Below are 16,785 nucleotides of genomic sequence, written 5' to 3'. Positions count from 1 at the left end.
TAAAAACCAGACACTTCTAAGACCAAAGCAGCCAGGATGCTATCAGCGTTACCTTCCGTAGTGTTTCAGGGGAGAGAGCTGTGGGCAGAGTTTGCACTGAGGAGCCCTTCTGAAGCCTGGTGCTTCTTTTGGTGCGCTATTGGTGGTGGAGAGTGGTTTTGAAGGGAGCAGAGCTCCTCAGTGGGTGCTCAGCATTTCATCTTTTCCCACTAGGGACTTCTGGAAGTCAAAATAAAATGACATTTTGAGTCACTGCTCATTTTATGTTCATAATCATAGAACCATAGCATGAAAGAATAGTTTGAGTTGGAGGGGACCATTAAGATCATCTTGTTCCATCCTCCCAATAGACCAAGTTGTTCAAAACCCCAATCAGCCTGGCCTCGAATACTTCTAGGGAAGGGGCATCACAACCTTTTCTGGGCATCCTGTTCTGGTGTCTCACCCTCCCAGTAATGAATTTCTTCCTAATACCTAGTCTGAATGATTCCATTATAGCGCTGTTTACTCATCCAATATAAGCCCGGTGCTCTCGGCAAATACAGCATGTGTGCTCCGAATTTATTCTTTGCAAAGCAGAATTTACACACCACAGAAGAAAACACTTCAGCCTCATTTGAATAGGAAATAAAAGGGATTGCATTGCTCTATTTCTTTGTAAGCTGAAGAAGAAACAAATAAAAGGCATTGTCCTCTTTCAGAGTTCAGATTTCATTTTCTTCAAATGAAGTCGTGGTGGTTAGATTTACAAAACCTCTATTCTGTGTTATTTTCACAGATCTGCACATTTCCTATCTTTAAAGAGTTTGCACAGAGTCAGAGAGGAAACAATAGGAACGAGATTCTTCAAGCCAGAAGCTCCAAGCTGGCATGAAAGCGGCAGGAACAAGACTTGAACACTCCGTAATGCCAGCACAACCACCGATCTGTTTCTAAATTCCCTTTTCTCTGAAATCCTGTGCTTTATTTATCATGGCAAAACAGAATGCGAGGCAGAAAACGCACTTCTGAAGATTTCCTTGGACTCTTTAAAGCTACATCTGAAGACACATAAACTATAATAGAAAACACACACGGAATGATGATTGTGTTTTACATTTTGGCATTTTTGCAAACTTCCATAATTATGTCATTTTAGAACATTAAAACAAACAGCAAGGAAATAGAAAATACTTCTTCCACAGCTGTGTTTACTACCTTAAATGTGTTTTTTTTTTTCTTCTCAACTAGGCAACCAGTCTGAGATAAGAGGTTTCCCTGCTGTGTAACACAGCATAATCAGGAGCACGCACAGTACCCACCTGGAGTATTCCAACTACAAGAGCAGTGGAAAATTAAAGCAAGAGAATGGAATAGTCAATAGCTTTTTCCAGTGAGACACATTTGACATAGTAATAGACTTACTTTTAAAATATATGAATGTGCAGAAGACCTCTGAGCATTCATTTAAGTGAAAATCTTGTTTATAGAAGGAAAACGAGAGTGTTGAACCTTCCCTAAACAAATCCAGGTTTTTAATTGAAAGGCTTTAAAATGCATTTAGCCATAATGTGAAGCGTTATTTTGCACTTTCTTTACTGCTTTTCGGAGCAAATTTCACACAAGTGAAAGCTTAATAATTTATTCCAGTCAAATGAATGGATTTTGTCAGGACTGCAAATATCTGAAAGATGTTTTCTAGGCAAAATCCACACCAACTTCAAGGGTTTCTTGAGGAGGTTTGGTCTGCTTGAATGTCTTCTTAGAAAGGAGTTAAAGTTTTTTTCCCAGCACTGTTTCTAAAGCGGAGTCAGGTTAAAAATTCATTGTAGAAAAATCTCTTTCACTTGAAATTGTTGATGAGGCTTTCAATTTTCAGCCATTGGTGCTAAGTAGTCACTACTTTTAAAGCAGTTTGGGCAGCCTGGGCAGGGTTTTGTTTCAATGGAAGGTCTAATGGATCTTTAAAAAAGAACTTTTTCATGATCACTCAGTATTTATTCAGAGAGTTGCAGAAATGAGCAACAGTGATGGTTAGTTTGTAGATCATATAAAACATACATTTTTCTTGACTTGAAATTAGATGTCGTACTTTGGCTTTGACTTTTCTTTAAGGTCTTCAGTTCTGTGTAAAGGAAATGTAAAACACTTTACAATTGCAGAAAGAAAATGTGTTTTGAAATATCGGTGTGGAATTTTTAGGCTTCCAGAGTGTTTTGTCTCATAAGCAGTTAAAGAAAAGTCCTCTCCGGTGAAGTCATGGAATATCTTACAGTGACCGAGTTTATAGGTTTTGTTAAAAGACAACTTTGTATGAAAACAACTCATCTGAACGCACTTTGTTATTCAAACTTGGCACTGGAGAAGAGAGTGTGAGCCCCTAGAGCAGATAGGAACTTTCAGAAGTTCCTCCAGTCAGCTGCAATGTTAGGCAGTGAGAAGGTTGTACCCTCGAGCATCAATGTAGGCTGTTACAGCTCAGTAAGTTTCATTGACACGGAGTGCAGTTCACCTAATTTTGTCATCCAAAAGTCAGGTCCCAGCTCTGAGCGCAGACCCTCTGCTCCCATGGCTGAGGTGGAGAAAGATGGATATGTTGAGGGGAATCACAGTATCACAGAATCACCAAGGCTGGAAAAGACCTCCAAGGTCATCCAGTCTAACCATCTGCCTATCACCAATAGTTCCCACTCAACCATGTCCCTCGGTACAACATCTAAATGCTTCTTGAACACCTCCAGGTTTGGTGACTCCACCTCCTCCCTGGGCAGCTCGTTGCAGAGCCTGACACAGTTTCAGAGAAGCTTTTCCAAATGTCCAACCTGAATCTCCCCTGGCGCAACTTGAGACCATTCCTCCTGGTCCTATCACTAGTTACATGGGAGAAGAGACCAACCTCCATCTCACCGCAACCTCCTTTCAGGCAGTTGTAGGAAGCTCTAAGGTCTCATTCTCCAGACTAAACAATACCAGCTCCCTCAGCTGCTCCTCATAAGGACTTGTGATTTCCTGGGAGAGGCATCATGAGGCAGCTGCATCACTGTGTGTCTACTGCTGATACCAAGAACATTGTCAACTGTTTAGGATGCCCGTGAATGCTGGTATAAACACAGTCTGAGTGCTAATGTTGTGGCTGCATTCCTGCCAACTATTTAATTCGGATGTGACCAGCAGCAAAATGCAGATCCTTTCTCAAAGGACAGTGGAGCTTTTTGGGACTTGATACCACCACAAAGTAGAACAAATGGACGGGGGATGGACCTTAACTCTTTATTTGGGAGAGTGTGACAGTACTGTGGTGTGTATTTCCTGGGGAAGATCACCAAATGTGGGATTTTCTTCTTCCTTCTCTCAAAGGAGCAATGCCCGTTTATTTAAGTGAACACAGAAACAACCCTTCCTATTCCATTTTGGAAGAAACGTGGAGTTGTGACTACTTAAAAACCACTTTCTACCACACAAAGCACCGTTCTACTCACAGAGATATTTATAGAGGAAATTAACACAACTTCTTGATAAATCCGTTGGATTAAAAAGCGACGTGGCTGGCAAACGCAGGTTCCCTTTTAAGCTGTTTGAGCATTTCTGTCATAACAAATATTGTCCCCAAATGGTGGCACCCTTTCCTCTAGCAAATTTTCGAGCGATGCTGGAACACACTCTGCTATGATTCCCTTTCATTTCTGACATCGTTATGTCATTTTGTGGATTTGTGCTGACAGCATTTCATTTCGACATCATTATAGCATCTCAGCTGACTTTCCACACTGAGCACACTGAGAGAGTTTTGTGATGAGACTATACTAAGAACAGGTAGAATAAATAGGTTATTAACACTATTGAAAAAAAAGAAATTACTCAGCTGAAAAGAATTGCTGTATGTGAACACAGGTGGGTTTCCTGCTTAATTTTTTGCAAGGTTTGATTTTCTTCTTCTTTTTGTAATAGCCAAAAGATTGAGGATGAATTAAAGCTAGCCTTGAGCTGGGAAGTGCAGAGCATGCCATGACAGAGGGAAATAATATGGGGTAAAACAAGAAAAGCAAACAAACAAAGTTGTAAATTAATCTCTCTCTTTTTATGCCTCCTTTTGCCATATCTTACTGATCCATTGCCTCACAAAGCCAGGGTGTGCAGCAAGTGCTCTGCATACCTTGTTAGGAAGAATTTCTTCTCAGAAAGTATGGTGATGCATTGGAATAGGCTGCTCAGGGAGGTGGTGGAATCACCATTTCTGGATGTGTTCAAGAAACCTGTTGATGTGGCACTGAGTGTTCATTGGATGTGATGGGGATGGGCTGATGGTTGGACTAAGTGATCTTAGTGGTCTTTTCCAACCTTAATTCTGTGATTCTATCTCTGAAGGATCACTGGGTGCACAGGCCCCCATGAGGTTATGATGCTGGTCCCACCAGTGATGCTCTTGCAGAGAAACCCTGGGCTGTACCAAAATGCTCAAAGTTCAGAAAGTATCTGTAAGATCACACTTCCATCAGGGAGATGCTTTAAACATATTATTACATTTAAATTATATCATCACATACTAGTTTTGTTCATTTCTTTGTTTTTGTTTTGTTTATTTTTGGAACATTTGTGTTGGCGAGGGTGTCCAGGCCATGCTTAAGAAATAAAATAAGTCAGCGTCATTCCATGTCATTTTACACTAATGATCCTGTGTTGGTTACTGCATTTGGTGCAACAAGTAAGGTCAGTCATTTCTTCAAAGGCCTTTTGCAGGACTGTTCCAGTGTCTGTATTGTGTAAGTACCATACCAATCTTGGTAACATTCTTCCTAGGGTGAAATGAGATAATGAATAGCACTACCTCCCCTGTCTGAGATGGAAAGATGAGGGAGGCAGAGGAGACTTGCTGGAGGCCAGATGCACGTCGGCTCCTTGGGCTCCCACACCCATCCCACTGGGGCACTTGCTGCTGTCTGCTCTTTGTGAGTGTCCTTGGGCAAAGAGAAAACATCTTCCCCTTTGGGTTTGTGTGTATGTTTGACGTCACCACACCACAATGAAGTAGCAGGTTGCCAGAAAATAGTGTGTAACTGAAAATGGGAAAGTTCCTTATGTGCCAGCCATGCCTGACCAGTGGGACAGGGAACAGGATGGAGAGGATTTGGATGGGGGAGCAGGGAGCTGGACTACAGCCTTTCAGGGCTGGAGCTGCAAATTTCTTATTTCGTATTTGGGAATCAAGTGATGAGGATTAAAAAAGGTTACCTAAAGGCAATGCTGAATTGTCTCACTGAGATAAGAAACACCAACTAAATGTGTAGGTGCACTGGGGCAGCTCTGGAAGCCCTGCAGACCAAGTGCAGGGCTTCTTCTGCATGTCTCAGCCAGCAACCAGCAGCCATCCGTGACATGGATGTGGGAAACGGGAATGTCTCCTGCAGCTTGGCTGATGAGCAGTCACATAATTTGTCACAAGTGTCTTACAGCCTGCAGGAAGCGGCTGCAGGACCTCTGGGTCCATTGGGAATCTTTCCACAGAACCAAGGGCCGTCTTGCTGTCAGGACAGCCAAAGGGCTCTCAGTTACAGTGTGCCTTGCAGCCAGATTGCAAACAGCTACAGCTCATTCCTGTGCAAAAATCTCCTAGGTCAGAAAGGGATTTTGGCGTTTCCATGCACAAGCAAGAGGGTGAACTGCTCTTCTTTTAGCTCCCTTAGGCAAGGGAAGAGCAGCTTTCATCACTGTAGCGTCCCAGGTTTTTCCTAAGATGGCAAAGCTCAAGCAGGGAGAGACCTCTAAGCCCCTGGGGTTCGTCTTGTCCTTTCCCTCTGAGCACACTCCTCTCAGCTGCCTCACCCCAACACAGATGTGCTGCACCCGGCCTCCAGAAATTCATGATTCATAGCTTAGTTTCAGCCCACTGCCAACCAGCACAGGATTTCCATTGACTTCACTCCCTACTGTGGCCGCCCTCAGGGTCTCAAATCACATTGCCAAAGGCCAGCTCTCTGCTGGAACTGTCAAGGATGTCCCCTGTCACTGCAACTGGGGGCACATCGCCAGTTGCTGCCATTTTGGGCATGGAAGTTATAAGCTGACTTCTTTTTGCCTTGTGCTTCTTTGACTTGGAAAATGAGATTCTGTAATTGAGAATGTAGCTTTTAGATATCAAAGGCAGTTTAAATTAATTAAGTTTGTGAAAGATGGTTAAAATTAGAACTTACAATGATGTCTCCTGAGTTTTTGCTGATAAGAAATATGTCAGACTTTCTGGAAAACCCTACCTCTGGGATGGCTGCCAAGCCTTTGCTTCTCTATTGCTACCATATTTTGACCTCGAATGGAACTTTCTAATTACATCACAAATATTATTATATCATGCAAATTAAGAAGCTGTTAACATAGCCCAAGATAAAATAGCTGAAAAATAACAGGCTGCAGCCACTTCTCATTACGCTCTGAAGGTCTAGAAAGTTTTGAAGTATAGCTCCTCAATCCCGTCTCTTTGAATGTTGAAGAGCAGATGACCTCACGGCAAAGAAAGCTGGTTACCTAAGGAAGCTGGCTCATCCATGAGACACAGTTTCTGCTCTCTTGTGTTGCTATCCTTTGTCATAATTTATTAACAGTGATTTGTGTCCTGCTGAGAAAGTTGTGTTTGTGTAACTCCATTGGAGCTCTGTTGGCTGAGACCGAAGGTATTCTGGCTAGTTGGTCACAGCTACCAAGTGCTTGGAACTTCGTTTTTGCTCTTTTCTGGCTAAGCATCTTTGACAAATATTTTGCCTCGAGGTTGAAAAAGTCCTAAATAGTCAACAGCATTGTTTGCAGGACTGGATGTGTATTTGCAGCCAGACGGATGTGTGTGATGTGCTTTTGCAGTGGGGACACAATGACATCTGGTGGCCGCTGTGGGCTGGCAGTGGAGCTGGCAACAACCAGCAAACCCGGCCCTGCGAGAAGAGGGGAATGGCGTCTCCTTGGGATGGTGGGCGATACGTCGGAATATCAGGGCGTAAAATCAAGTGATACAATGGAACTGTGAAACATAACGTATAAGATATTCTACTTACACATTATTTGTATATTGTTATTTGCGAGCAAAAAACAACAAACAAACAAACCATTGGCCAAATCCTCAGATGGTGAAAAGTTTCTCTATTGTCTTCAGAGTTGGCTGTCAGGTGAACAAAGGAGTTAAAGCAACGTGCACTGGGCTTAACCACCAGAAATCCTCCAAGAACACCCAATGCGAACAAATGCACCTCCTCCTCCTTCACTGCAGGAACAGTGAAGATGAGCAGTGGGCTGGTATAAAGCTCTGCATCCAAAACAGTCATCCTGATCCAAGATGATTGGTGGACAGTTGTGTGTTGGTTTTAGTGGGAGACAAGAATGGGCTCAAGGTGGAGCATCACCTTGTAGCATTACCTCCATTTGTGGTACAAATGAGAAGTCCAAGACTGTGCAAGTGTTCTCTTCCTTACAGAGCAGAAAAGGGAATTTGAGCAGAGGGATGAGGAACTGACCCTAATTTCAGTTGACCGTATTGCTCAACAATGGGCTTTTCACAGTGCTGTTTTCAAGGAAGGAAAAAGAAAGAGGAGGGTTTGTATGGAAGAGAGGACAGAAGGAGAAAAGGCAAAATGTGGGAAAGAAAAAAATGATAGCATATAACAAGTTCAGTCTGCTATTACAAAGGTTTGAAATTCCTCAGAGCAATAACATAGAAATCTGTGATTAAAAAAGTGATCTGACATTCAAATATTACAGAAAGTTCTTTACCAGACCATACACAGCATATTTATCTCTCTGTACATCAGAATCAGACATCCCTGTATGGGATGCTGGGGGGCTAATAATTGGACAACTGTGGGCTGAATTTCCATCCTCAGATCATTTCAGAGTATCAGAATATGGCATTTGGTTCCTGACTGCAACACTCAGGACGCAGAATGAAACAGGAATGCATGCATTTGCTGGCTGCTTGTTTGAATGTGTCATCCTGGGCTTTGGATCTGAATGGCTATACTGTACGGAGAGAAAAAACTCAAGAGCAAGAAAATGTTTTCCCTATTTTCTGTCTTGTGCATGTTCTTTAAAGAGAGCTATTGTGGGATGTGAACTTTCATTTTAAACACAGTGACACCTAGTAATGAATAAAAAAATAAATCAGATGCAGATTTCTGGGATGCTGCCTTACGTTACCACAGCACCCACAACTTCTATAAGTATTTGTGCATGTTACTGATTTTCTTGCTGCAGTAACGAAGCAAGATGCAGCCTCAGAACAGCGACACTTGCGTCCCTGGTTAGTGCTAACACAAACCTGAAGACAGCTCCTGCCTTCTAAACTTGCAGGTGGGCACATGTGTGCATAAGTGCCCATGGGTATGTTCTGCATTGGTTCTGGGTAATAATCATTCTCCAAGCCCACCTAGTTATCACCTTCCAGTATTTGACTTCCATGTGCATTTCCCATGTACTTGGTGACATATGAACTGTCAAGAAAAAATATTTGTTCAGATAATAAATGCTGGTTGTTTTCTTTTCATTGAAACCAAAAAAATCTGCTGAATCTCTTGACCAGCAAGAGGACACTCAGTGGTAACCTATGCTCTCCCACCAGAAAGAACTGCAGTGCTTGGGTTATTTGTTTTAAGGGATACTGTGACGTCAAGCTGGGAGCTAAAATAGCAACTATAAACACAGTTTTTTAACAAACCAAAGACCTGCGGAGATATTTCTATGTTTATCATTTGCAGTGGATAGAGAGGATTACGGTGTGTCCTCATGGCAAATCTTCCCTTTGGCCAGTGCATCTTGGACGATGAAGCCTTATGCTTGCACGTAGGAGTCAGGATAAGAAAATTAATGACTAGTCCACATTATTTGTCTGCTCTGTGATAATGATGAAATACAGAAAGGCCATTTGATACTAGAAAAATGTTCAGGAAATCACAGGAAATGAAGTGGAAGTGCAGAGCACCCTACTTAAAACATGGGTAAATAAACACGCTTGTCTTCAGGTATATCCAGTGATGCCATGGTCAGTCACAGAGCTTGGAGGAGTCCGTTACTTCATTTTTTTGTTGTCTTGGCTTCAGTACAGAAGTCTGCTTACATATATGTATGTATAGAGGCAGATCTTCCCATATGGGCCTACTGGTGAGCCACAGAACTTCATGTGTATGGAGCTACAGTCTCCGTGTGGGGATATCTTATGGGCAGGCTTCTGCTCTTCTCCTTTGGGTGCCCTCTGTGAGACACACACTTTCTGGGAGCCACCTTTAGGACACTGAATTCAGCCAGCAGCAGTGTTCAGTACTTCCTTTCCAGCCGTACAGCAACTCTGGGATGATTGAGGACAAAACTCTCAAACACAAAAACCATGGGTGCCCAGGGAATTTTGCTTTTGTGATTGAACTCTCCTGTTTTCCCTTGGTACATCTCTCCACTTTCTTTCATAAGCAGGCAAGTGATTGCTATGTGTAGTGAATGAATGAACTGTGGAATGGATAAACAGCATAGCCATGCTGATTATTCTTAGCAGCTTCTAGTCTTTAACCATGCTCTTTCACCCTGTGGCAATGCACAGATGTCTCCCTCTAGTCCTGCAGCATGAGGTGTGATGGAGGTACAGAAAACAAAGCCTTTCCCAACAGGCATTTTTTGACCCTTTCTGATCCTTCTCTACACTGAAAAGACTAACCAGGGAAGGGGATACGCATAATACCCTCAGTCCTGTAAGCGTCTGCCAGTAGGTGGTGTTCAAACAACTTTTGAATGTTTCAGCATATCTTTAGTTCTCTTTGATTCTTCTGAGGTTATATGGGTAGTTGCTGGCAGAATTATACAAATACAGTGTTCACAGCTCAGCAATCCTTGGATCCAGATTTGGAGTTTAATGTGGGTGGCATAGGAGTAAATGCCAAGAAGAAGGCCAGGACAGGGCTGTTACTTACAGAAACTCAATGACTCAGTAATAGAGCCTTTGCAAACTGCAATTAAAGAGCCAGAAGTATATTTTGTAACTACTAAAGCGTAAGGGGGAAACCTCAGTTTTTGTAGTGCCGTTTCATTTTCCCCCTTTAATGAATGTTTTAACCTTGCCTTAAGACATATTTCTGTTACTCAGTGTCAGTCAGAGTCAACCAGCATCTTTCAAGTCTTTCTAGCATTTGCAGCTCTGCTGTTGGAACAAACGTCTTTCAGTCCACTTTAGGGTTAAGACTTCAGACCTCAATAACTGCACGTTCCCTTTGTTAGGAGAGCCTTGACAGCATCTATAGATAGATTTTACTAAACTTGCCATTGGTTTTGTGGGTAACTTACCATGTAATGACAAAGTATTGCCCAAAAAGTTATTAAGAACAGCCATCACTTTGACACAGTGTGGATTAATGCTTGAAGTTACGCAAACCTCAAAAACAATATGAGCTATTGGCTAAAGAATTGAATTGAGACCCGGGAATGCCTGCAGTTATTGTCCTGTCTCTGCCACTGTTTTACTGAATGATGGGTGTGCAGTGTGTCTCGGTTTCTCAAGTTTCCCATCTTCTGAATGGGGATGCAAGACTAACAGGCAATCTGGATGTAGCTAAAGGCACATTTTGAAATGCAAGCATGTAAAGCACTCAGTGAGTACAGGGCACAGTTTATATTGTGGGAACTGCTGGGATGTGTTATCACAAAGAAAGAAAAAAATCACCATATTATAAGCCTTAAAAAATCTGATTACAAAGTTCAGCAGGGAAATATGATTTTGGTAAGTTACTTCAGACCACTACAATAACAAAACAGTTTTATGTGCAAGCATGCATGCATATATGTGTGTGTGTATGGGCAAACATATGTGTGCTTGGAGAAGTGTATGGGTGTATGTATGTGTCTACACACATGCATAAAAAAGAGGTATATGTATATATACACTCATGGTTCATGGCATATCTTTTTTTGCTTGCATGACAACACATGTGTCATACAGACAATAGCTGAGAAGGATCTCCAGCACTATCTGGCAGCAAGAAAAGGGATCTGTGTTCCAGAATCCTAAAGACAATATTGGAATTTGGTCTACAGTTTTTCCAGTCGATCAGTGGTGTTAAGTATTTCTAAACTGGCTGGAACTTCAGTAATATCTGTCTGGTAAACTGAAGAGCTGAGCTCAGGATCAGACCATCACATGCATGTATATTTCATGGGATTCAGAGCTTCGGATTTCTCTAAGCTGTTGATGGAAAAAAAAAAAAAGAAAATAAGAAAAAAAAAGAAAACAAGAAAAAAAGCATCACTATAAGCAGTAATGGGGAGGGAGCAATGACCTCAAATCTGCATTGCAAACCGTCCTGCAGTCATTGACGTGACTGAGTTTTCAAGACAATCATATCCCGGTGGATCTCAGAGCAGCTTGCATGTTAAATGCAGTCATTCCTGGGAAGGCTGGAAAGAGATGGTATTGTCTGAAGACCTGCTAGACCAAAGGACTGCAGACTTGCAAGGATAATCTTGCCCCAGGCTCTGATGAGGTATAACAATTTTCAAAACATGTCGGAGATGCCTGTGGATTTTAGAGCACTTTGAAATCCAGCTCTTAAATGAGCAGCTTTGCTCCCAGGGCATAACTTTGAAAGCAGAATGCAGGAAGACAGTAAATGAGTCAGAGCAAAGCCCTCTGGAAGCTGTGAAGAGCACAATTTTGATATATGAAACTGAAAAACAGATGGGATACGAATCTTGTCCTTTTAAAGAATTTCTGAAGTATTGATCCCCTCCAGTACAACTCATATCCTAGTGTTCATTCACATATAGGACAATGAATATAGTATGACTTTCCTAGATATTAGTTCTGTAAGATTTTTTAAGTGTGGGCTTCATTCTGGGTATCCGTTTCTTAAATGACCTGACGGGTGAACTGCAGACCTGGATGGCATTCTCCAGTTTCTCAGAGTGACCCAGGCAAACGTTTGAATTTCAGAGCTCACAGGAAAATCATCCTTCCCTTAGAGCACCATTTTCAGCAGGAACTTCAGCAGTGCATCATTGCACTGTGGAGCACTCTACACGGAAAACTCTTTGTCAAGGGTCTTCAAATACAGATTACCTTTTTTTCTCCATTCATTAATACAGAAGTGTTATAACTGACATTTGCTCAATAAACAAAACAGAATCATGAGGATGCTGTGACAGTTTGTAGTGCCTTCCCCCTACCTGTGCAAAGTCTCCAACCTTTTTTTCTTGAAGAAACCATGACTGTAACACATTGGCCTGAAAGAATCAAACATTTTTTTTCCTGCAGATTGCTTTGGCAGCTGGAAGGGCTTTGTTCTTCCCATAACACCTACAGCTGCTACTGCTCCATAGTGTATAGGAACAAACCAACATTCAGCTCCTCAGAGTCAAAGCAAATCTCAGGAAAGTAAAAAGTCGACACCGCTTTCACAAACCAGTGAGGAGCTTGTGATTGCTGACTTACTTGTTTCTCAGTCTGAAAACTGTTCTCGTGGCACCTTGTAAATAACTTTTGTTTTGGTTTAGGAGAAGTGCAAAGCCATAACTCACAAAGCGAGCGGCAATGAACTCATTATTAAAATCCATATTTCACAGATGCGATCTTTTCAGTGCTAAGAAACGCTGCATGTCTTTTGATCGCTGCCAGTCCTGCCTTCAGGTGATTTGGGAGGGGGGCAGAGGGAGGAACTGATGAATGCTGATAGTGCTGTTACATGAAACAGGTTCAAGAAAACCCGAGTATTTATGTTAAAGCTCCACTTTTTTTCATGTGGTATCCTACAGCTCCATCCTGAAGCTCTGCCATGAATACGTGATGTTATACCAAGAAACCACAAAGGAAAATCCTGAGTACCAAGAAATGAAACTCCAAAAATTACCAGATCCAGTGAATAATAAAAACAGGATGAAGAACCACCACGGTGATACCCCCCAGTCTGCAGCGTGGTGCTCAGTTTTGGGGTAGGGAACAACAAATGAGCAGAGGCAGAACACCACACTGCTCCACGTTGCATTTGTTTCTTGCTTGATTACAACATCTGGAGGGGGACAAAATGTTCCTATCTGTCACCTTACATCAAAGGTGAAGCGTTATAGTACAAGGTCAGTGAAGTATTCCAGTGCTTGGCTGACATGTCACATTGCCCTAGACAAACTAGGTGCATGCAAGGAGCTATCAAAGATACAGAAAGAATATGAAACGTGAAAAATGTTTTTCTGATAGCATATTTTTATGCCAAAACTATAAGCGCTGCTGGAAAAAGTATATTTCATTTTAAACAGTTGACAGTGATAGGGATTATTCAAATGCTAAGAGTTTCATAAGAAATGTTTATAGCTGGGAACCTTCAGCTTCTAACTCTGTGATCTCTGTGCTTTCACGCTGAAGTGATAAATCCGAACACCTTCAAAGTGGAATAGTCTCATATTTGGATTCCAGTTTTGCAGCACAGCTCTCATTTCTTCTCCAAAGTGTGTGGCGCAGTGCAGCTGCACCTCGCCTTGCCAATGCATGGGGTCTCATGGCTGTACAACAGGGTCGATGCTTTGTTCCTTGAGTGTAGATGGTTAAAAAAGATACGGGATTTTCAGCTGAGATTAGTTACTTGGTGAGGAGAGGGAGGAAAAGAGAACGCGTGTTCCTCCCAGTCCCCTTCACCACAGTGCTGCTGCCAAAACTGCAGCAGCCACACAGAGCGCTGAGGAAACTTTTAAAACTTAATTAGGGAAGAAAGCAAACAAAATAATACTATGGCATATTTACTTAGAGCTGCAGTGCTGCCAGAGAAACCACATAGCTTGCATTTGTAAGCTATGCTTTTCATATAAAACATATTTAATTAAAACAGGAGACAGGACAATAAGCTTTCTTCTAGCTCCGTTTAAACACATGTTTATGTTGTGTTTTAAATTCCCCTCGGGCTAATGCAAAGCTGGGCTAAAAACAGACTGGCTAGTTCCATTCCTTGAGTTTGGACTGGGGATCTGAGTGAGCATCACCTGGAAAGCAGGGGAGCAGCAGTACAGCCCTGACTTCAGGGCCTTAAACTGCTGTTTTGTATTCACACACATGGTCCTTTCTGCAGCTTTTCAAAGTATTTATTGATTTGCTTTGGCCACTTTGTCCCCAACCATCAACAATAATTTCTTTTTTGCTCTTTTTTTTTGTGTGCTCTAGAAGGGATTTTAATGCATTTGTGGAAGCATCTTTGCAGAGCTTGAAGTTTTATCGTGACTTAAAAGCAGACGAGGAAAACAAGGCTTTGCCAATGAATGTTGCATGCTTCACATGGTATTTGAAATAACAAAAAGTGCTCTTTCAAACTGTGCTCATGTGAGCTAACAGGAGAATATGAAAATAGAAAATTTCAGCTAAATAGTAGATGTTCTGAAAATGACATTAGATGAAACACTCACAGGTCCTTTGTAATTATTCTTTTCACAGACACCTACCTGAGAAGTGCTGGTGTCTTTGTTCTGGGGTAAGACTTGAAAACTGCCTCTGGAATAGGGAAAAGAAGGTTGTGGAGGGGAAGACAGGGAGATGGAGAGGAGGAGCCACGTTCAGGCCAGTAGTCCTCCTCGGATGTGAACCTGCCTACTTTTGGCTCACTGCAAAGCGCCATTCGCACACATTCAAGTAGGAAGTCGATGGAGTATGGCAGCTAAATTCTCTTTCAGATTTGCAATTCAACCATCATCCCTCAGGTCTGCAGGAGGCAAGTGACACTTCCTCAGGAACTGTTTCTTTTAACTGCACTGAGCTCTGCACACAGAAAAGACAGGAAACATAAGACATGACTGTATGGTTCTTTTTGTCCATAGCAGGAAATTAGACACCCAAGGCTTCTGTACTTTAACATTTAACCTATGGTGTCAAAAAGGAAATTGTAGATTTTATTTTATTTTATTTTATTTTATTTTATTTTATTTTATTTTATTTTATTTTATTTTATTTTATTTTATTTTATTTTTAAAACAGATGACAATACAGCTTAGTTTTGTCTGAACTACCACAGGAAAAGTGCATCACATCATTGCATTCTAAATTTAACTATTTATTCTGATTCACATAAAGAAATCTTCTTAGGATGCTTTTGCTAATTGTTTAAATTACAGCAATTATAGCAGTTCAATAAATACTTCAGCTTCAGCTCCTCTAGTCAACACATTACTGATAAAAGGATAAAAACAAATATGGAAGAGTTCCTCCATTCTTCCTGCCTTTTGAGATAGGAATGGAGCACACAACAGTCAATCTGGTAGATTCACAGGGTCAAAATCTGTCTTCTGCTTGCTATTGGTGGGCTGCTGATTAATATTTGAGTCAGAAAGGAAGTGCCCAGTAGAGGGCTTCAGTAGGCCACTGAAGGACTCCCAGACATACGTGCAATGAGTGTAGCAAGAAGTCTGTCAGTGTGCAATGCAAGTAAGGCTGCAGTGTGTCATGTAAGGTGATCACAAGAAAAAATACTTAAATTAGTTCTTCAGCTGAATGCACCCTGGTGTAATTCAGAGGAACTGCATCATTGCAAATACAAATGAAGAAACAAATCTATTTAGTTTTTTTTTTATACAAACATAAAAAAAAAAAAAAAAAAAAGAACATCCTGATAGACACAGGTAAAGACAAAGTGCACAGTGTTTAGGAATCCTTCCTAATAGAAATGTCTGCAGAAATATGGTTTGAAAATATAGCAACCCCAATTAATTTAAGGATTAGGACTGCCCAGCAGGCACTGAGAGAACAGGACAGAGGCAGTGAGGAGAATGGGAACTGGATGAGCTGTCTGTGCCTTCCATCATTCTGAGTTAGATACTGGGGAACCTCAGCATTCCTCCCTTGAAGTGCCTAGAAGAATAAATAAACTTCAAATAATGTTAGGGAGTGAAATAGTTTGTAGTTCACTCTTTTCTTGTGTTGCTTGGGCATAATGACAAGGCTTTTGACAAGGCAGTATATTTTTATTACATTTCTCAGTATCCTGGGGGAAGTTTAATGCTCCCTGGGCCTATGGAAATGTTTCCCTTTTGTTTTGAAGTCAGTTATTCAGGTGGCTGGCTGGAGCTTAACAGGGCACCATCATTATGCTGTGGATGTTCACTGCTGCTGCTGTTGCCTGAGTTTCAGCCCCTTTTTCTTTTTTCAAGATACCCGCGACTATTGATATTTGAAGATCTTTCCATGTGGGTGGGTTGGTTGTGATGTTAAACAGCTGAGAAAACTTCACCGCAAGCTGCAGAGCTGTCTGTGTGAGGGAGCAGAAAATGGGAGCTTGGCAATAGTGATGGGGTGGCACAAGGCCCTGGCAGACCCAGGAAGGCAGGACCCAGGCTTCAAAATAAAGATAAACAAAACTGAAGCTGAGAAACATTGGTTTTAGCAACCTAATTCATTTGCTCCATATTCTGCCCAGGTGTAAAATGAGTTATTTCCTCTGGTAGTATCAGAAATAGTGTAGTCAGGAGTTGAGTGGTGACTGCCCCTCTGTACTCAGCACTGGTGGGGCTGCACCTTGAGTACTGTGTTCACTTTTGAGCCTCACAGAATCACAGAATGACCCGGGTTGGAAGGGACCTCAGGGATCATGTAGTTCCAACCCCCCTGCCTGGCAGGGCCACCAAACATACACCTTTACTAGATCAGGTTGCCCAGGGCCCTGTCCAACCTGGTCTTGAACACCTCCAAGGACGGGGCACCCACAACCTCCCTGGGCAGCCTGTTCCAGGGCCTAACCACTCTCCTAGTGAAAAAGACCTCTCACTACAAAAGAAGCCATGGAGGCCCTGGAGTGAGTGCAGGGAAAGGCAACAGAGTTTGTCCAGAGGTTG

The sequence above is a fragment of the Coturnix japonica genome, chromosome 2 (assembly GCF_054131305.1).
Source record: "Coturnix japonica strain WE chromosome 2, WE-NBRP24, whole genome shotgun sequence".
Classification (NCBI taxonomy): domain Eukaryota; kingdom Metazoa; phylum Chordata; class Aves; order Galliformes; family Phasianidae; genus Coturnix; species Coturnix japonica.
This window is presented reverse-complemented; position numbering follows the sequence as displayed.